Source organism: Schistocerca serialis, chromosome 7, assembly GCF_023864345.2.
Source record: "Schistocerca serialis cubense isolate TAMUIC-IGC-003099 chromosome 7, iqSchSeri2.2, whole genome shotgun sequence".
Classification (NCBI taxonomy): Eukaryota; Metazoa; Arthropoda; class Insecta; order Orthoptera; family Acrididae; genus Schistocerca; species Schistocerca serialis.
This window is the reverse complement of record NC_064644.1, coordinates 101,922,649-101,942,347: the sequence shown is the minus strand read 5'-3', so window position 1 is coordinate 101,942,347 and position 19,699 is coordinate 101,922,649. Positions and strand designations below refer to the sequence as shown.

Sequence of the window (19,699 nt, the reverse complement as noted above, 5' to 3'; positions counted from 1 at the left end):
TGCCACGTGCAACTCTGAATCGCATGCTGTGGACGTAGATTCGTTGTACCTCTCTGTTCCAGCGGTCTCACAACCCTGTACAACTGTTGGATGTTGCTGTGTAGATTTGTGGAATCGCTGCTAATTCTAAGATATCTATGTCGGTGTGGCAGTGCAAGTCCGTGAATCACAAGTATCTCTTCCCTCTCAGAACTCATCTAGACTGAAGCGCCAAAGAAAATAGTATAGGCATGCGTATGCAGACTAAGGCGCTGCGGTCGGCAATGCCTCTATAACACAAGTGTCTGGAGCAGTTGTTAGATCGGTTACTGCTGCTATAATGTCAGGTTATCAAGATTTAAGTGAGCTTGAACGTGGTGTTATAGTCGGCGCACGAGCGATGGGACACAACATCTCCGAGGCAGCGATGAAGTGAAGATTTTCCAGCAAGACTGTTTCACGAGTGTACCGTGACTATGAGACATCCGATAAAACATCAAATCCCCGACATCGCTGCGGCAGGAGAAAGATCCTGCAAGAACGGGACCAACGACGACTGAAGAGAATCGTTCAACGTGACAGAAGACAACCATTCCTCAAATTGCTACAGATTTCAATGTTGGACCACCAGCAAATGTCAGCGTGCGAACAGTTCCACGAAACATCATCGATATGGGTTTTCGGAGCCGAAGACCCACTCGTATACCCTTCTTGACTGCACGAGAAAAATCTTTACAGCTCGCCTCAGCCCGTCGACACCGACATTGGACTGTTGATGACTGGCTGGTCGGACTAGTCTCGTTTCAAATTGCTAGATCGGATGGACATGTACGGGTATGGAGACAACCTCATGAACCCATGGACACTGCATGTCAGCAGGCGACTGTTCAAGCTGGCGGAGGCTCTGTAATGGTGTGGTGTGTGTGCAGCTGGAGTGATATGGGACCCCTGATACGTCTAGATACGACTCCGACAGGTGACACGTACGTAAGCGTCTTGTCTGATCAGCTGCATCGCTTCATGCCCATTGTGCATTCCGACGGACTTGGGCATTTCCAATCGGACAATGCGACACCCCACACGTCCAGAATTGCTACAGAATTTAAACACTTCCGCTGGCTGCCAAACTCTCCAGACATGAATATTATCGAGCATATCTGGGATGCCTTGCAACTTGCTGTTCAGAAGAAATCTCCATCCCTCTCGTACTCTTACGGATTTACGGACAGCCGTGCAGTATTTATGGTTTCAATTGCCTCTAGCACTACTTTAGACATTAGTCGAGTCCATGCCACGTCGTGTTGCGGACTTCTGACTGCTCGAGGGGCCCTACACGATATTAGGAAGGTGTACCTGTTTTACTGGCTATTGATTGTATACTGGTTTTGGACTATTTGCATTTCGCTGAGACAAGTTTTAGTCGTCAAACCTCGGACATTACTGCCATAGAGTGTTATTGACAGGACCGTGCTCTTCTATAGTCGAAGTATAGTATAGTTCAGTATTCAGGAAATGAGGGAAGAATTTTTTTGCCACCACAAGCGTTTTTGTTCGTAGTCGGTCCAGTTTTTTGCCCAGGTACCGAACAGCAGGGCTACATGAGATGTTCCTATTTTGTAGTCGCAACGTGTCGCGAAATACAGGCCTTTTCTTGCTGAAGCGGACCGCTGTTGTCTTCTCTCCGTTCAAATTGCCTTTTTTTTCGGCGTCATTCCCTATGCTACAACGATCCAACTGGCAATGGAGAGGACAAATGTTTGCCTCTCGTCTGCATATGGTCGTGAGAAACGCCACATTATTGGAGGGTTTGCACATGTGGATCGCAGAAAATGTCGTTGATACAGAAATTGAATACAGTAGTGGGTGACACTGAGGCAGGCCGTCATCCAGAGTGCCGACTTCTGTGTAGGTCCTTTATAAGGGTATAAGCAGCAGTAGAGAGGTAGGTACCAGCGGCGGCTGTGTATGCCGGCGGCTTGTAGGTTTAGGAATGACCGGAGCAGCCGCGCCGTCTGCGGCGGCAGGGCGCTGGCATTTGTGGAGTGGAGTGTCTGCTCTCTCCTCCTCTCCTCTCCTCTCTTCCTCTCCCCTCCTAACTCCTTGACATACATGCGGCCGGCAGCTCCGTTCGCCCCGTCAATTGAACTGCGGTGAGACGAGCCAGCGGCCACACCACACCACAACACACACCACAACTCGCCTGTCCGCACCTCCGCTTCCAGCGGTATTAAACGTGTCTGTTACGTAAGCCCTCATTCCCATTGTGTGCACTAAGCTAACTGTCGAACTACTTAGATCCCAGACGTGTGCCTTAGTGAATATCTCCCGACTAATGAAAATAACGGCCTGGCAGAGACCGGAAGCCGGGTGTCTTTTTTTATCACGAAAAGTCATTGGTGAAATTAGTAACGACTTATTTTAACAGAAATGGAGCAAGACTCTTCATATAATTTGATGGAATATAAAAAAAGATTTTTAGGTAGATCTTTTAATGCCTAGATCGCATGTACATGAGAAAATTAAAATATGATCACTAGCATCCAGGTTCTACACTACTCGCCATTAAAATTGCTACACCACGAAGATGACGTGCTACAGACGCGAAATTTAACTGACAGGAAGATGCAAATAATTAGCGTTTCAGAGCATTCACACAAGGTTGGCGCCGGTGGCGACATCTACAACGCGCTGACATGAGGAAAGTTTCCAACCGATTTCTCATACACAAACAGCAGTTAACCGGCGTTGCCTGGTGAAATGTTGTTGTGATGCCTCGTGTAAGGAGGAGAAATGCGTACCATCACGTTTCCGACTTTGATAAAGGTCGGATTGTACTCCATCGCGATTGCGGTTTATCGTATCGCGACATTGCTGCTCGCGTTGGTCGAGATCCAATGTTAGCAGAATATGGAATCGGTGGGTTCAGGAGGGTAATACAGAACGTCGTGCAGGATCCCAACGGCCTCGTATCACTAGCAGTCGAGATGACAGGCATCTTATCCGCTTGGCTGTAACGGATCGTGCAGCCACGTCTCGATCCCTGAGTCAACAGATGTGGACGTTTGCAAGACAACAACCATCTGCACGAACAGTTCGACAACGTTTGCAGCAGCATGGACTATCAGCTCGGAGACATGGCTGCGGTCACTCTTGACGTTGCATTACGGACAGGAGCGCCTGCGATGGTGTACTCAACGAGAACCTGGGTGCACGAATGGCAAAACGTCATTTTTTCGGATGAATCCAGCTTCTGTTTACAGCATCATGAAGGTCGCATCCGTGTTTGGCGACTTCGCGGTGAACGCACATTGGAAGCGTGTAGTCGTCATTGCCACACTGGCGTATCACCCGGCGTGATGGTATGGGGTGCCATTGGTTAAACGTCTTGGTCTCCTCTTGTTCGCATTGACGGCACTTTGAACAGTGGACGTTACATTTCAGATGTTTTACGACCCGTGGCTCTACCCATCACTCGATCCCTGTGAAACCCTACATTTCAGCAGGATAATGCACGACAGCTTGTTGCAGGTCCTGTACGGGCATTTCTGGATACAGAAAATGTTCGACTACTGCCCTGGCCAGCACATTCTCCAGATCTCTCACCAATTGAAAACGTCTGGTCAATGGTGGCCGAGCAACTGGCTCGTCACAATACGCCAGTCACTACTCTTGATTAACTGTGGTATCGTGTTGAGGCTGCATGGGCAGCTGTACCTGTACACGCCATCCAAGCTCTGTTTGACTCAATGCCCAGGCGCATCAAAGGTGGTTGTTGTGGGTGCTGATTTCCCAGGATCTATGCACCCAAATTGCGTGAAAATGTGATCACATGTCAGTTCTAGTGTAATATATTTGTCCAATGAATAGCCGTTTATCATCTGCATTTCTTCTTGGTGTAGCAGTTTTAATGGCCAGTAGTGTAATTTTGGTCCGGCACGCGTTATTAATCTGAAAGGAAGGTTCAGATCAGCGCGCACCCCGCTGACGAGTGAAATATTCATTCTGCCAGGACATTTTCATAGTTTGCAAGTTCTGTTACAAAGGTCACCGGGTTTAAAAGCTATATTCCAATATGTCGACTGTCCGGTTCAGCTTGTGATGTAAAAAGCGATCTTGCATTGTACTGGTTCACAGTTCGTAGCACGTACCCAAACTACCGGCAGATCTTTATGCCTTTTCACGTGCGTGAGTACTTCGCAACTTGAAATTCTGCGTTGTGGTGTCACAAAAATACTAGTTCTTCACGTCCACGCTACCTTTCACGTCCCGTGTAGGGACGGCTCTATTCTTACTTCATAACTCATTTTAAAAAATTCTCTACGTTACTTCGTGTTTCCTCCTCATACAACGCGCATAGAACTGTAATTCGACACAGTACATTGTATAAGTTGTAGTGGTCGGGAAGCAGAACAGTGGCGCAAGAAATAGTGCTCTCTCCCAGTCACGTCGTGGCAACAAACATTTCTTGTCTAGGTTTTCTACTTGGCTACCTCTACGACCAGCACTATCGTGTTGCTACTGAAGGAGACATCGAACACCGTCTCTGAACTCACAACAGGTGACTAACTTATTCGTCAGTGGCTAACCTTTACTGTATTATCGATTCATCCAATACAGCGCCACACTACCGTCTAATGCAAGCGGCTAAACGAGCAACGATTCTTGACAAGGACTCATGAAAGTGGGACACGATGACATGCATGGTCTTTTCAGAACGATGAAAATTCGTTTCTCTGATGTGAAAGGTCACGTGCTTCCTTTTGAGAGGTACGAGCCGCTTTGGCGTTTACCTTGAGCGTGTAAGCATTTCGTTAATTGCCATCTGCGCCGAGAAACTTGGCGATACTGAAGTACGTGAATTCTTTATCCTCATATTTATTATGCTTCTTCGGTTTCCTCTGATGCTCGCACGACTGACAAGCATATCTTAACAGTCAATGAAAAAATCCAAAATTACTTATCCAAGAAAATGCTGTTAGAAAAAGCGGGAACACCAGGATAAAGTGGAAGAGGCGGAGGAAGTTGTGGAAGAATAAAACAGTAGAGAAAGTGCATAAAATGAAACGGACACTGGGGAAAGCTCAGCCGGCTTTGGCAGAGGGCGTGAAATTGAGATGTGATAAAGAGTACCAGAAAAACTCGTGAACAATGATTGCTGTTCGACTAAACCACACGGAAAGCTTCAAAGAGGAAGTCATGCGGCCGAACGCCTCTACAGCCCTTACTGCATGACACGCCTTTCGAGAAGCAGTTTGTGTCCTGAAATACGTACCTCCGCAAGGTCTTCACCGAAAAATTATTTTTTAAATTTTTTTCAAAAAAGATGAATACGGCCAATACAGTCCCTGAAATGGAACACAGTCGAAGTAACGTGTTTTTTCCTGTTCCTGCTACATAACCATAATATCAAACACTAGGTTTTCACGTTTCCGTGCAAACAACTTTTCGGAATGACTGCTACTAGCGCTAAGCACCATGTAAAACTGTTAGCCTCAGCTATTGCTCTTGGTGATTTACAGTCCACTATGTCGAATGATGATTTGTGGTGAGCAACATTTATGTTTTTATCTTGTGACTTTTGAAAATGACAAAATTTCAAGTGAACCACACGGACTAGTGATGCATATTAATAGAGAAGGAGATGGGTCGGGTAAAAATACCGTCAGCGCTCATACTTTCCTTTTTTTGTCGCGTCTACATACACTTTGTAAACACTGAAATAATCAAAGGTTTTGCCCAGAATCTAATAAGTGCAAAGGACATATGAAATTAGTGTTGCAAACAAAGACATAACGCCAGTATTGCGGAGGTCTTTTGTTGTGATGTAATCACAAGAAAAGGAGGCTGTGACCTTTGGAGGTATTCTTACATTCATACATACACCTCTGCAATAATGACATCAAAAGAACTTTGAGCATGTACTAAAACAGTGTATCGATTTGGTCTTGTGTTAGTAGTCAGCGCCACATGTTATCCGAAAGTCGTCCGCCTAACACATACATTTTTTATTAATACGCATAAATTCAACTGACGACAGATGATTAAATGTCTTAAACGTATAGTGGAAATACCTTGTGACTGGTAACAGTTAACTTGTTGCTTTAATCGATAGGTATAACAGTCACGGTAAAAGCTAACCTAGAATGTTGGTGCTTAACGTTTCATTAGTCTCTTTAAAAGGGAAGTTCAAAATTTGGCGGTTTAGTTGTAAAGATGCACCCCAGTTGACGCCGATAATAGCAATAGTTCTGTATGTTAATTTTAAATCTGAAGATGGCCTAATACGGCCGAAACAGTTCATAACCGATAAGTAAATGTAAGCTATTTTGTTTTGTTCACAAAAAAGTAATACATTGTGTTTTATGTGGTGGCTGTCTCGGGTTGATCACCGATATAAGGGGGCTACTGCAAAAATTATTTTAGCGCTATAAAAATCATAACTGCGGACCTGTAATGTGCTTCTGACTGCTGTTAATAATGTCCCCTGCTTCGAATTCCAATGAATACTAATTGACGAAACAAGGAGTAAATAACTATCTCACTTCCACGGGCAGTTAAAAAAACTGCATAATCGACGAACTGGTATAAAACAAAATAATGTCACTTTAGCTCTAGTTCATTTTGTGAAGGAAACGACCAGCTATTGGATTAACAACGAGTTATACACTCTTTAAATACTTATTTAGGGCATAGCGCTACACAAGAAAAGCAATCAAAAGTACAAGGAAAAATAATACGTTAATACAAATGATATATTAAACTAACAAACTGTTGTTGTATGCTAATTTCCAGACAAGTCTAGATGGTGTAGCCACAAAAAAGTCTTTTGGGTCACGTAGGCACGCTGCAATTTACACACCTCGGCAATGTGCCGGATGATCTGGTTCGATGCTCCACAATCACAACTTGCGATGGTATTCTTACACCATTTGCGCGGATTGCATGCACTGACTCCGTGTCCTGTTCGGATACGATTTGTGTTCGTCCACTGATGCCGTGGGCATTCAAAGTACTTGGGTCTCTGCAGAGGAACAAAAAGGCGTCGGACTTCACATGGAGCATTAGTAATCTAGGTTTCACACCATTGCAGTTCCTACGCCTCACCGTAATAATTTCTGAACTGTCTTCAGGTACATTTTAAAAATAGCTGCAGTAGTCTATCACGGTGCAAATACAAACACGTCAGCGAAGAATGGATCTAAAGCAAAGGCTGACTGATACAGTTGTAGAAACTCCTTGTTTCTGGACAGCCACACCAAATTGTGGATTCCGTGGCTTTTGATCCGTTGTCCCACGCCTCGATTGCAAACGCACTCGTCTTCTGGCTGCTGCAGACCTCGGAAATCGAAGCTGGGTGGCAGCTCGAAAGTTCTTTGTCGATTACACTCAACAAATTTTTCCAAAAACCATTAATAAAATGATTTTCCCCCCACTCGTCGCCCTTCCTCTAACACCCAATAGCAATCTGAAATTGTTTATATGCGTATTTTACGTTGTCTGAGTAGGGTAACTTTGAACCTCTGTATTTCGGAGACGGATAATGATAAGAACAATATTTTAAAGGTTGTTCGAGATCGGAATCTTACGGAATACATCGTAAAAATTACAACCATTTGCTGTGCATAGCCGTCTCGAAATCGGCGGTTGAGTTTTGGTATCCAAAAAACAAGTTTTTGTGGAGTTTTCAGAAAATGGATAAATAATTTTGAAAACGGGGAGATCGCTGTCCTAGATAAATACCTAGAGAATATACCATTAAAATCTGAGCAATTTTTTGCGGTTATTTGTTATTTAGATTTCGCCTCATACCGAATTTTACGTGTAGAAGAGGGACAACTTTGAACGTTTGTGTCTAGGAAACGGATAAAGATATCTAGAAAATTTTCAAGGCTGTTCGAGATCGGGATCTTACAAACATATGATAAAAATTTCAGCCGTTTTCTGTGCTTAGCTGCTTTGGAATCCTCAGCTGGGTTTTGGTCCACTCGTGACGGCGAAAATATAGTAAAAAAAAAAAAAAAAAAAAAAAAAAAAAAAAAAAAAAAAAAAAACCTCTTCTTGGGGTTCTCCGAGGAACCGCCCATAAACTGATGTTCCGCCGTAAGTCCCATCAAGCCCACCACACCAAATCAAATGCAAAAAGAACCAAGCGATTAACTCCATTTGCCTAAGCAGGCGGAAGTGTGTAATATCCATACTTTGACCCTATATTGTAGGATAGTGACACTAAGATGATCCTTCTGTTTGGTATACAAACGGTCCCTAGCCCATGGCTATCCAAAACACTTCACCCTACCCTTTTACCACCAACAGAACCCTAGATATGAGCACCGTAAAATCCCGTTTTCATACGAGGCTGTTTGGAACGTATTAGGTACGCATGCTGCCGCATGCATAACGATTTCGTAATGAAGCCGACAAATATTCTGTTTGTCTCATTGACGTAAGTAATGGCCACATCAAGTTTACGATGGAAGTCGAGACAGATGGTGCATTGCCCTTCCTTGACGTCCTCGTTCGACGGAAAACCAATGGGCACCTCAGCCACAGTGTCTACAGGAAACCGACACACACAGATCGGTATCTGCACGCTCTCAGCCACCACCATCCGGCACAAAAACGTGGCGTTCTGAATACTCTCGTCCATCGTGCTGAAGTCGTCTCAGACGCTGAAAGTCTGCCACTAGAACTGAGCCACCTCCCAAAAGTCTTTCGGGAAAACGTGTGCAGACATGGACAGGTGTGACAGGCTGTATCTGGTGTGACACGCAAGAAACACACCAACAGAGATGAGAACACCACCGAAGAAGAAAGCAAGAAACTTGTGTTGTTGCCTTTCTGTGGTACAGTGTCGGGAAAGATTAGCCGGCTCCTGAAGAGATACAACATTTAATCGGTGTTCAGGCCTCCAGCAAAAATTCGACAGCTCACGAGGCCTGTGAAGGATGATCTAGGGCTTAGAACGCCTAGAGTGTACGAGATACCATGTCAGTGTGGCTGTTACTACGTCGGCCAAACAGTACACACTGTGGAGCAACGCCGGACGGAACACGAGAGGTGCTTACGCCTACGCTATTAAGAAAAATCAGCCGTGGCAGAACACGCCTTAGAAAATGGACACCGAATTCTAATCGACGAAACATCTGTCGTTATGAAGACGAAGGGATTTTGGGATAGCGTCATCAAAGAAGCTATTGAAATAAAAACCTCTGAAAACACCATCAACAAGGACGGCGGTTTGCAGCTCAGCACAGCCAGGGACCGGCCATCGCGAGGTTGACACGGGCGCGACGGACGCGGGATGAAAACATTGCCATATATGGCGAGGAAGAGAGCACCAGTGACGTCACAGCCAGCAGTGCGGCTATATAACGACGCGGCCACGGCGAGACAGCAGTCATTCTTACCATTTGACAATGACTGAGGAGAGCTCGGTCGGAAGCTCTTGGGATTTCATCCACCTGACGCGGCTGGAAGCCCGAGAAAATTTTATTAATTCATATCGCCGCGAAACCATGCATTCATACAGAAGTAACTGCATCTTGTCAAATGGACTTCACCTGAATCCAACACAGCTATGATCGTGGCGACCGGCCGTATCATCGTTTGGTGAGCGTGCCCGTATGGCCTCCGCCACCAGCTGTTGCCGGTCCTTTGTTCGGCGCCGCTCACCCCGGCGCCCGCCGCCCGCGGCTTATTGAGCGTCGCGACGCCCGCATGGTGTGCGCCCCCCCCCCCCCCCCTGCAGCCGCGGCGGCGCCGGCGTCGCTGCAACAGGTGCCTTCGCACGCTGCCACAGCCGCCACCGCAGACGAACCGCGGCGCCGTGGCCGCTTGCAGCTGGCCGCGTGCGATAAGCGCTCTGTCAATGCCTGCCTCAAACTGAATGGCCGTGCTGGCACACGCGTTTCCATCAACTGCAAGGGAGGAAAAATCATGAAAACAGCATTAACGCAGACAAAGCAAACCATTTCACACGAAAGTAGAGCACGAGGTAATAATAAAGTACATAAAGCATTACAATAAAAAAATTTCCAGAAATAAGTCAAATGCTTGGTGAAATGATTTGTGTAAAGGTAAGAAATAAAAGAGATTAGGGAAGCAGTTGACACACCTGGTTTGCTATACATAATTTCGAGCATGGTTTAAAAGCAAGTCAAATGCTTCTCTAAATTCTTTTATTACAAGGGTCACTCCAAAAGATATGCACACCTTTTTTTTAATCCATCTTTTATTCTACATGTTTGAAAGTCTTACAGTGTCTAGATACACCCTTTAGGAACAATATTTTCATTTCTCCACATAATTTCCATCCCTCTCAACTGCCTTACGCCATCTTGGAACCAGCGCCTGTATACCCGCACGGTTAAATTCTGGACCAACCTGTTGGTGCCACTGTTTGGCAGCGTGCACAAGGGAGTCATCATCTTCAAACCTTGTTCCACGGAAAGAGTCTTTCAGTTTCCCAAAGAGGTGATAGTCACATGGAGCCAGGTCAGGACTGTAAGGCGGGTGTTTCAGTGTTGTCCATCCGAGTTTTGTTATCGCTTCCATGGTTTTTTGACTAACATGTGGCCGTGCATTGTCGTGCTAAAACAAAACATCCTGCTTTTGCCGATGTGGTCGAACACGACTCAGTTGAGCTTGAAATTTCTTCAGTGTCGTCACAAATGCATCAGAATTTATGGTGGTTCCACTTGGCATGATGTCCACAAGCAAGAGTCATTCGGAATCCGTATCCATCACTTTTCCAGCAGAAGGTGTGGTTTTGATTTTTTTTTCTTTGGTGAATTTGCATGATGCCATTCCACTGATTGCCTCTTTGTCTCTGGTGAAAAATGATGGAGCCATGTTTCATCACCTGTCACAATTTTTCCAAGAAATTCATCTCCACCATCCTCGTACTGTTCCAAAAGTTCGCTGTATACCGTTTTTCTTGTTTCTTTGTGAGCCACTGTCAACATCCTGGGAACCCACCTGGCACAAACCTTTTTTAACGCCAAACTTTCAATATTCTGCAAACACTTCCTTCCCCTATCCCAACGTAGCGTGACAATTCGTTCACTGTGGTGCGTCTGTCAGCAGTCACCAATTCGTTAACACTCTGCACATTGTCTGGAGTGCGTGCAGTACGAGGCTTTCCGCTGCGAGGACAATCCTCAATATCGCCGTGCGCGCTTTCATCACGTAACCTGCTTGCCCACCGACTAACTGTACTGCGATCGACAGCAGCATCTCCATACACCTTGTGGATGTTTTCCACTGTCTCGTTTTCAGAAGACAGGAATTCTATGACAGCACGTCAAGTGTAGCAGCCATCTTGAAGACATGCTGTGGCGACGCCACTCACGGGAACAGGTTGAACTAAGTTTGAAAGCAAGCAGGAAGGGTGTATCTACACACTGTAAAACTTTCGCACAAGCAGAATGAAAACGGTATTTTTAAAAAAATAGTGTGCATATCTTTTGGAGTGACCCTCGTTCTTAAATTATACAGGTTGGGACAAACAAAAATTGACCGAACGAGTAGATACGATTGGACGTGAATGTGTGCATATAACCAGACCCTGTGACTCCGTACCCCACGTGTACGCGCACCACGTGACCCACACCGGTTCAGAGCGTAGTGCGGGCTGTGTCAGTGTGAGTGGAGCAGTGCAAAGGGAACGATCGTACTTACAGTGGAGCAGCGAGTGTTCGTTGTGGAGTGTTACATGACAACAAAGTCGTGGAAACCGTGTTGTCAGTTGTTTGCTGAGAAGTTTAATGGTGCCAAAGTGCCAGCAAAGAGATCCATCAATGCTTAGTCAAAAAATGGCCGTTTTGAATAAAGCAAAAAATATTCCAAAACGTGCCCGCGCACCAGAAAATGTGGCTGGAACTCACCAGAAATTCATCAGAGTCCTACCAAATCAACCCGACGCCTGTCTCAAGAGACCAGCGTATCACGTCGATCTTGCGGACGAATACTCCGCCTGGACCAGGACGTGTACCCTACCGAGTGTCTGTAGTTCATGCATTAAAACCAGCAGGTGCTCCTCAGCGCCTCCGGTTTTGTGAGTGGCTGTTCACTGTGATAACAGTGACTAGTTTGGACATGGATCTGAGTGGTTATGTCAACTCACAGAATCGTAGGTTCTGGGCAGCAGATAATCCGTATAGCTTCTACGAAACACCAGTGCGTGATTAGACGGTTGGGATTTTGTGTGCAGTGTCTGCACACCATATTATTGCTACCATCTTATTGCATTAGACGCTGACTCTGGCGCGATACATTGCCAACATTTTGAAACCATTTGAGGCAGCATTAACGGAGGAGGAAAAGACCTACAGATACTTCCAACAGGATGGAGCAACTGTCCATTCAGTCGGCCGAACCTTGGAACACATTTACACGATCTTCACGCCTGACAGTGCAGTCAGCAGAGGTCAGTCTAGTCGCGTCCCCTGCTGGCCACCCAGGTCACCTGCTCTATCAGTGTGCGATTACCTTGTATGGGGAGTCCTCAAGTCCAAGGCGTATCGCAACAACCGTCATAATCTGCAAGAACTGCAGTGGAACGTTTCGGATGAGGCTCCAGCAGTTCTACCAGTCCAGCTTCTATCCGCCTTCAGCAAATTGCTGACCAGGGCCCAAACGTGCCAAGAGATGAATGGTGGTCACTTTTAACATCTGCTATAGTCAGGTTAGTACTGTCTTTCCTTTCCTCTGCTGTGGTTCTTTGTACCCGGGAACTCTGTTCTCCGGGACACTTTTATTTGCCCCATCCTTTAAAAATAATTTTGCAAAAATTTTGAGCTTTTTTTTCACATTTTTTCCAAGTTTTCTTCAGAAAACATATTCAAATATCGTTCGGTATTCTGTCAGTTTTAAGAATATATAGATCAAGAGAACTATTAATAACCTTCGGCTTGCTGGTAACACCCTGCTTGTCTTTGGATTTGAGAGTCCGTGTCTCGCAATCATAAAAAAAGATGCATCAAAGACGAACTTACTGAGCTATTAACAAAAGTAAAGTAAATCAGTCTATCATACGGATTGGACTTCAATCCCAGCAAGTCCAGACCCATGATAATTGATCGAGGAGTACAGATACAACTCACAGGTCGATTAAAGGAACTGGAAATCGTGCATCCTTTCATCTATCTTGTGTCAATCACCTGTGACGCTGGAAGCTGTGAAGATCACACAAGAAGACGGATCATGCTAGGGCGATTGGCTATGAAGAAGCTCACCAAGATCTGGCGGAACAGAACAATAACGAACACCACAAAGATCCGGCTTGTTGAAACACTCGTCTTTTGCATCTTTTTTATGCTTGTGCGACACAGACCCAGAGCCAAACAGCATATGGATGCATTTGAGCTTTGGCGCTGGCGCAGGATGCTGCGCATAAAATGGAGTGCAAGAAGAACAAATATGTGTCCATTATTGAGCAGGTCAATATCTCCACGCGCTTTTCTTCTCGTTTCAACCAAAAAACAATTCTCCAGTTCTTTGGCCATACCGTGAGAAGAGATGGAGAAAACCTGGGGAAAATAGCCATGGAAGGGAAGATAGAGGACAAGTGACCGAGACGAAGGGGAGCGAACAGGTGGATTGATCAAATCAAGAAGATCTTGAGTCTACCTCTCCAGCAGGTTTAAGAAAAGCTGGTAACTGTCCGGGATGGAGATGCTTGGTTCATGGGATCACGGCGCTCAGCAATGAGCACAACGATTTGTGAGGATGATGATGATGATGATGATGATGATGATATCAAGAGATCACAAATAAATTACGCTATAACGTGACATTTATTTTATTATTCTACATGAAACAAAAATTACTTATACAACACTTTATGCACACAGTAGCAAGGCCTTGAAGAGAACCGAGTGAGGTGGCGCAGTGGTTAGCACACTGGACTCCCATTCGGGAGGACGACGGTTCAATCCCGTCTCCGGCCATCCTGATTTAGGTTTTCCGTGATTTCCCTAAATCGTATCAGGCGAATGCCGAGATGGTTCCTTTGAAAGGGCACGGCCGATTTCCTTCCCAATCCTTCCCTAACCCGAGCTTGCGCTCCGTCTCTAATGACCTCGTTGTCGACGGGACGTTAAACACTAACCACCACCACCACCTTGAAGAGATAAATATTTTGGCACTTCGCTTACCTAGCGCCAGCTCTATTCTAATTTGCTTTAAAATCACATAGTTGTTCTTAATTTTCTTGATTACTTTCTTTTTCTTTCTCCTGTGCCTACAGCGGATCGGCATGTTAACTATTGGATTTGGCAAACTCAGCGACAACGTTTTTTAAATGTTTGCAAATCGTATAAATGAGAAGGTACGTGGATACTAATTCGATATTTACCATGTCGGATGTGAGAAACCGCCCAAAAACCATACCCGCGTCATACCAGCCCTCGCCGTTAGTCGTACAGGCGGGTTCAATCCGCAGCCAGCGTGCCTCACCGCATCCCAGAAGTGGCGTGCTAACGCGCTCAGCTTTCCTGGGGGGTAGTTACCCTGATTGCCTTCAAGCAATTAAATCTTTTTTGTAAAGCTATACGTCACGCTGCTCAATTTGATACCCCATTCGTCCACTTCCCACTCTTTGTTTTGGTGTGTAAACTCGGACAAATATCCTGTGCCTAGTTTCTAGGCAATCTCGTTTTCGCTCCGCTCAAACATTTGACCAAAGAATCGAACACGTAAATAACCAAAACACATTGAAACTGTGTTGCCGAGGTGTAGCCGTACCTGAATAGCTTAGTCGAAAAGAGGAGTTGCTTGCGAAATGCAGCGTTCCGGGTTTGAGTCGCAGTCTGGCAAACGGTTTTAACGGGCCAGGAAGAGACTTTAAACCTAACGTTGTTTTATGAAGTTCTTCAGTTCTGTAACTTGTGAGCTATCTTCTTCTCAGAGTAACTAGTGCATCTCATATCAGCGACGATGTGCTCTATGTACTCACTTCTATGACTGCCCCTACGATTCCTTACTTCAACCATACCGTCAATTAAAGTTTTCATCAACGGCTGCTGCTGTAATACACTGTCTGATTAAAGGCATCCGGGCACCTATTAGTGGAAGTTAATATGGGTTGTGTCCACCCTTACGGTTTCTGACGGCTTGAACTGTGCTGCCGACACTTTCACTGAGATGTCTGTGGAGGAGTGCCAACCCGAAACCGGAGAAGGTTGCAATGCTGGATTCTGGGGTACGGAGCGAAGTCGGCTACTTGACGCGAATGTCAGAATACATCTTTTGGAAAGGCTACAGTAATTCCACTGCTCATCTTTCTTCTACGCAGGTTTATTCTCCGTCTCTAATGAACTAATCCTCGAAGAAACGTTAATCTTCAATTTTCCTCCTTCTCTTAACTTCTGTACGAGAAAAGCTACGAAATTAGTAATTCCTAATACGCAACTACACAAGTTCACTATATAATGGTCGGATAGTTTCGTTATATCTAAAGTGAATTACAATACTAGGTACTGATTTATGTCTCTGTTTGTTCCAGGTGAGTTATCTTCTTCTGGACCACATCTTCACTATCAGTAAGTGCGCAGTATCCAAATATTTTATGTACCTCCTGCGCAGGAGAGCTTCTGTAAAGTTTGGAAGGTAGGAAACGAGGTACTGGCAGAAGTAAAGCTGTGAGGACGGGGCATGAGTCGTGCTTGGGTAGCTCAGATGGTAGAGCACTTGCCCGCGAAAGGCAAAGGTCCTGAGTTCGAGTCTCGGTCCGGCACACAGTTTTAATCTTCCAGGAAGTTTCATTAAGGTACGTTTTTCTAGCATTAATGTTAAGAAAATATTTTACCTGCATTTTCCGCTATTTTTATTTTTCAATGTATGAAGTACATTTTCTGCTGAACCATTGCAGATAGAAAGGTAGACTTTGTACACACTACAACTTCCAGTGGTAAAAAACTGTTCAGAGTACATTAGTGTCAAATTTATTTAAATTTAGTGAAATAGAAATTGCTGCTTATCTTCCACATAAATTTAAAAAGCTGTTGCGAAAGTTCCTCGACTAACATTAAGAAACTGCTACACAGATTTGTTTATCTGAATACAAAGAATAACCTACAACATTTTGAAAGTGATAAGTGAAGTAACCATTCAGAAAGTGTTCCTCGTGTAATGTAATATGTTCTAAAAGTACACAGCAACGTCCTGATCAAATTATCTGACAAGAAATTGAAACACTCGGGACTGTAGCCAATAACATAACGATAACGTGTGCAAAATTTTGGTTCAATTGTCTCTAAATAAAGGAAGCAAGAGAAAAATTCGGAGTAGGCATTAAAATCCATGGAGAAGAAATAAAAGATTTAAGGTTCGCCGATGACATTGTAATTCTGTCAGAGACAGCAAAGGACATGGAAGAGCAGCTTGCACAGGATAGAGTAGCATGGAGAGCTGCATCAAACCAGTCTCTGTACTGAAGACCACAACAACAACAACATCTCTAAAACGGTACAAGTTACATGACCTCGTATGAACCCTGTATTTTCCCATACGTCCTTCCTTAAGAGGAGCTTGCCGCAGTCTAAGCACGCAAAAAGCTTCACTGTCCCCGAGCCCCGTTTCGTCGGTTCCTGGAGGGGTCGCCAGACTTGCTCGCCCCCCTGCGTCGCGGCGCTGCCCCGTGCGCCATGCGGGCGCCAACATGACGGCGGCGTGTGACGCGCTATCAGCAGCGGGCTGCTGCCCGTGTTTCGCCGTGGCCCACGAATCGGTGTTCAGCACTCATATACTGACTGGCACTCCACGGGTTTCTCCTGCACCTCGGTGCTGCCAATGAGCTCTCCATCTAAAGGCTGTAACGAAAAGAATGATCTGATTCCAACCATTAATATTTATTGGTGGACGCATCTTGAAAACAAGAACAAATTACAAATTAACAACATTTTGTACTTTTTTAAATTTGTTGCTCTATGACCCGATCCATACTGTCCAGTAGTACGAGGGTAATCCCAAAAGTAAGGTCTCCTATTTTTTTATAAGAACAGAACTCTGTTTGTGTGGCAGTTGGTCACACTGTTATGAAGAGGCCTTCAAGCGCTGTGTGTAAATGCGCACGCCGCGCTGAGGTGATCAGTCTTGGCTTGGCAGCCGTTGAGAATGGAGCTCCGGTTGGATGTTAAAGCCAAGTGCAAATTGCGCGCAGTTGTTCGGTTTTTGAACGCAAAGGGCAGTGCGCCGATTGAAATCCATCGCCAATTGACGGAAGTGTATGGTGAGTCGTGCATGTATGTCAAAAATGTTCATAAGTGGTGTAGAGAGCTTGCAGCTGGTCGGACCGAAATTCACGACGAACAAAGGAGCGGGAGACCGTCAGTTTCTGAGGAGAAAGTGTTGACGGTTGAGCAAAACATGCGTGAAGATCGGCGGATCACCCTGGATGATCTATGCGCGTTGGATCCTGAGGTTTCCCGAAGCACCGCTCACGGATTTTTAACGTAAACATTGAACTATCGGAAGGTGTGCGCAAGATGGGTGCCACGCATGCTGACTGAGGGCCACATGCGGCAACGAGTTGATGTTTCCCGCGCATTTATCAACCGTCTTGCAGCCGAACGGGGTAACTTTCTGGACTCAATTGTCACGGGTGACGAAACCTGGGCATACCACTTTACACCTGAGACCAAGCAACAATCACGCCAGTGGGGGCATCCTTCTTCGCCAAAGCCGCGTAAATTAAAATAAACACAGTCTGGTGGTAAAGTCATGACAACCGTTTTTTTGGGATCGGAAAGGGGTATTGTTGGTCGACTTTATGCCCACTGGGACCACAATTAACGCTGACAGGTACTGTGAGACTCTGAAAAAACCCAAATGGGCAATTCAGAACCGGAGAAGAGGAATGTTTAGCAAGGGCGTACACATTCTCCATGAGAACGCTCGCCCACACATCGCTCGGCAAACCGTTGCTCTCCTGCAACAGTTTCAGTGGAACATAATCAACCACCCACACTATAGTCCTGACTTCGCGCCCAGTGACTGTCACCTGTTCCCTAGGTTAAAAGAAAATATGTCCGGAAAGCGATTCAGCTCCGATGACGAGGTGTTAGAAGAGGTTTATAACTTTCTGAACAGCATGGCGGCGAGCTGGTATGACATGGGCATACAAAAACTTCCACAGCGTCTACGATAATGCATCGAAAGAAATGGTGATTATGTCGAAAAACAGGTAAAAGTTCAAGCTGTAAACTGATGTAAACCACTGTAGAAATAAACAGGTCTATGTACTTATAAAAAAATAGGAGACCTTACTTTTGGGATTACCCTCGTATTAATGTGGCCAACTGTCAAAAGCCCGAATAACCACCTTTTACACCGCGGGCTGCTACGAGCCATGGTGACACCAGTGCCTTGAAAAGTTGTGCTACGTTTCTCGGTTGAGGATCCATGGCGCCTTTAGCGCCATCGAGGTAATTCCATTGGATTTAAATCCGAGCAGTTTGGTATCAAGGACAGTATGGTAAACGCATCATGGTGCTCTTCGCACCACGCACGTACACTGCGAGCTGTGACACGTTGCATTGTCCTGCTGGTAGATGCCATCGTAATGAGGAAAAACAAACTACATGTAGGGGTTGGAATTGTCCCCAAGGATGAATACATGATTTTGTTGGTCCATTGCACTTTCTAGAATGACGAGGTCGCCCAGGGAATGTGACTATAGCATTCCCCAGATCCAAACGTTCCGAACTCCGGCCTGGAGTCCGCAGCTCGTGGTCGCGTTCTCGCTTCCCGAGCCCGGGGTCCCGGAATCGATTCCCGTTGGGCTCAGGACTTTTCACCTGCCTCAAGATGACTAGGTGTTGTCCTCATCATTCATGAAAGTGGCGAGGTTGGGCTGAGCAAAGGTTGATAATTTGTACGTGCGCTGATAACCGCGCAGTTGAGTACCCCACAAACCAAACGTTATCAACATCCGGCCTGGACAGTTCTGACGCTTGTTGAAGGGCGTTTGTTTTCAGACGTTACAACACTTGTGCGCCAGCGACCATCTGTCTGGCGGAGCATAAAGAAAATGGCAGCTGTCACCACTCAGTGGACTTTCACTTGCGGTACTGGCGTTCAAACAGGGCGTTCGTCGCCGATGAATAGCAATTAGCGTGGGTGCATGAATCAGGAGACTGCTGCGGAGGCCTGTACACAGCAGCGTTCACTGAACGGTCGTCGAGGAGACACTGTTGACAGCCCCTTGGCACGTCTGGGCGATCAGTTGCTCAACAGTTGCACACATCTGCGTAGCCGTCGTTCACCCCTGTCATCTATGGTCAGCGATGCGCCACACACAGGTTTTGGATAGCGCGTTTTTTCTATGCATGGTATACTTTGACCAGGACGGCCGCGGTGGCAGAGCGGTTCTAAACGCTTCAGTCCGGAACCGCGTGAGTGCTACGGTCGCAGGTTCGAATCCTGCCTTGGGCATGGATGTGTGTCATGTCCTTAGGTTAGTTAGGTTTAAGTAGTTCTAAGTCTAGGGGACTCATGACCTCAGATGTTAAGTGCCATAGTGCTCAGAGCCATTTGAACCATTTTGGTTTACTTTAACCACTGCTTTCTTCGGTCTTCTCTGTTTCCTCTATCAGTCGTATCTGTTAAGGATCCCATACTGACGAAGGAGTACCCAAATAGGCCTTCTGGTGAAATGACGGTTTCGTCAGTTATCTGCTTCGTGGATGAACTAAACTTCTGTGGATTCTTCCAATAAATC

The 19,699-nt window shown here is 45.7% G+C and overlaps 1 protein-coding gene across 1 annotated transcript in view; it reads left to right on the top strand.

Annotated features, from left to right (window-relative positions):
* The window catches only part of LOC126412335 (cyclic AMP response element-binding protein A-like), a 690,109-nt gene that overhangs the window by 369,816 nt on the left and 300,594 nt on the right, over positions 1-19,699 (top strand). The window lies entirely within an intron of this gene.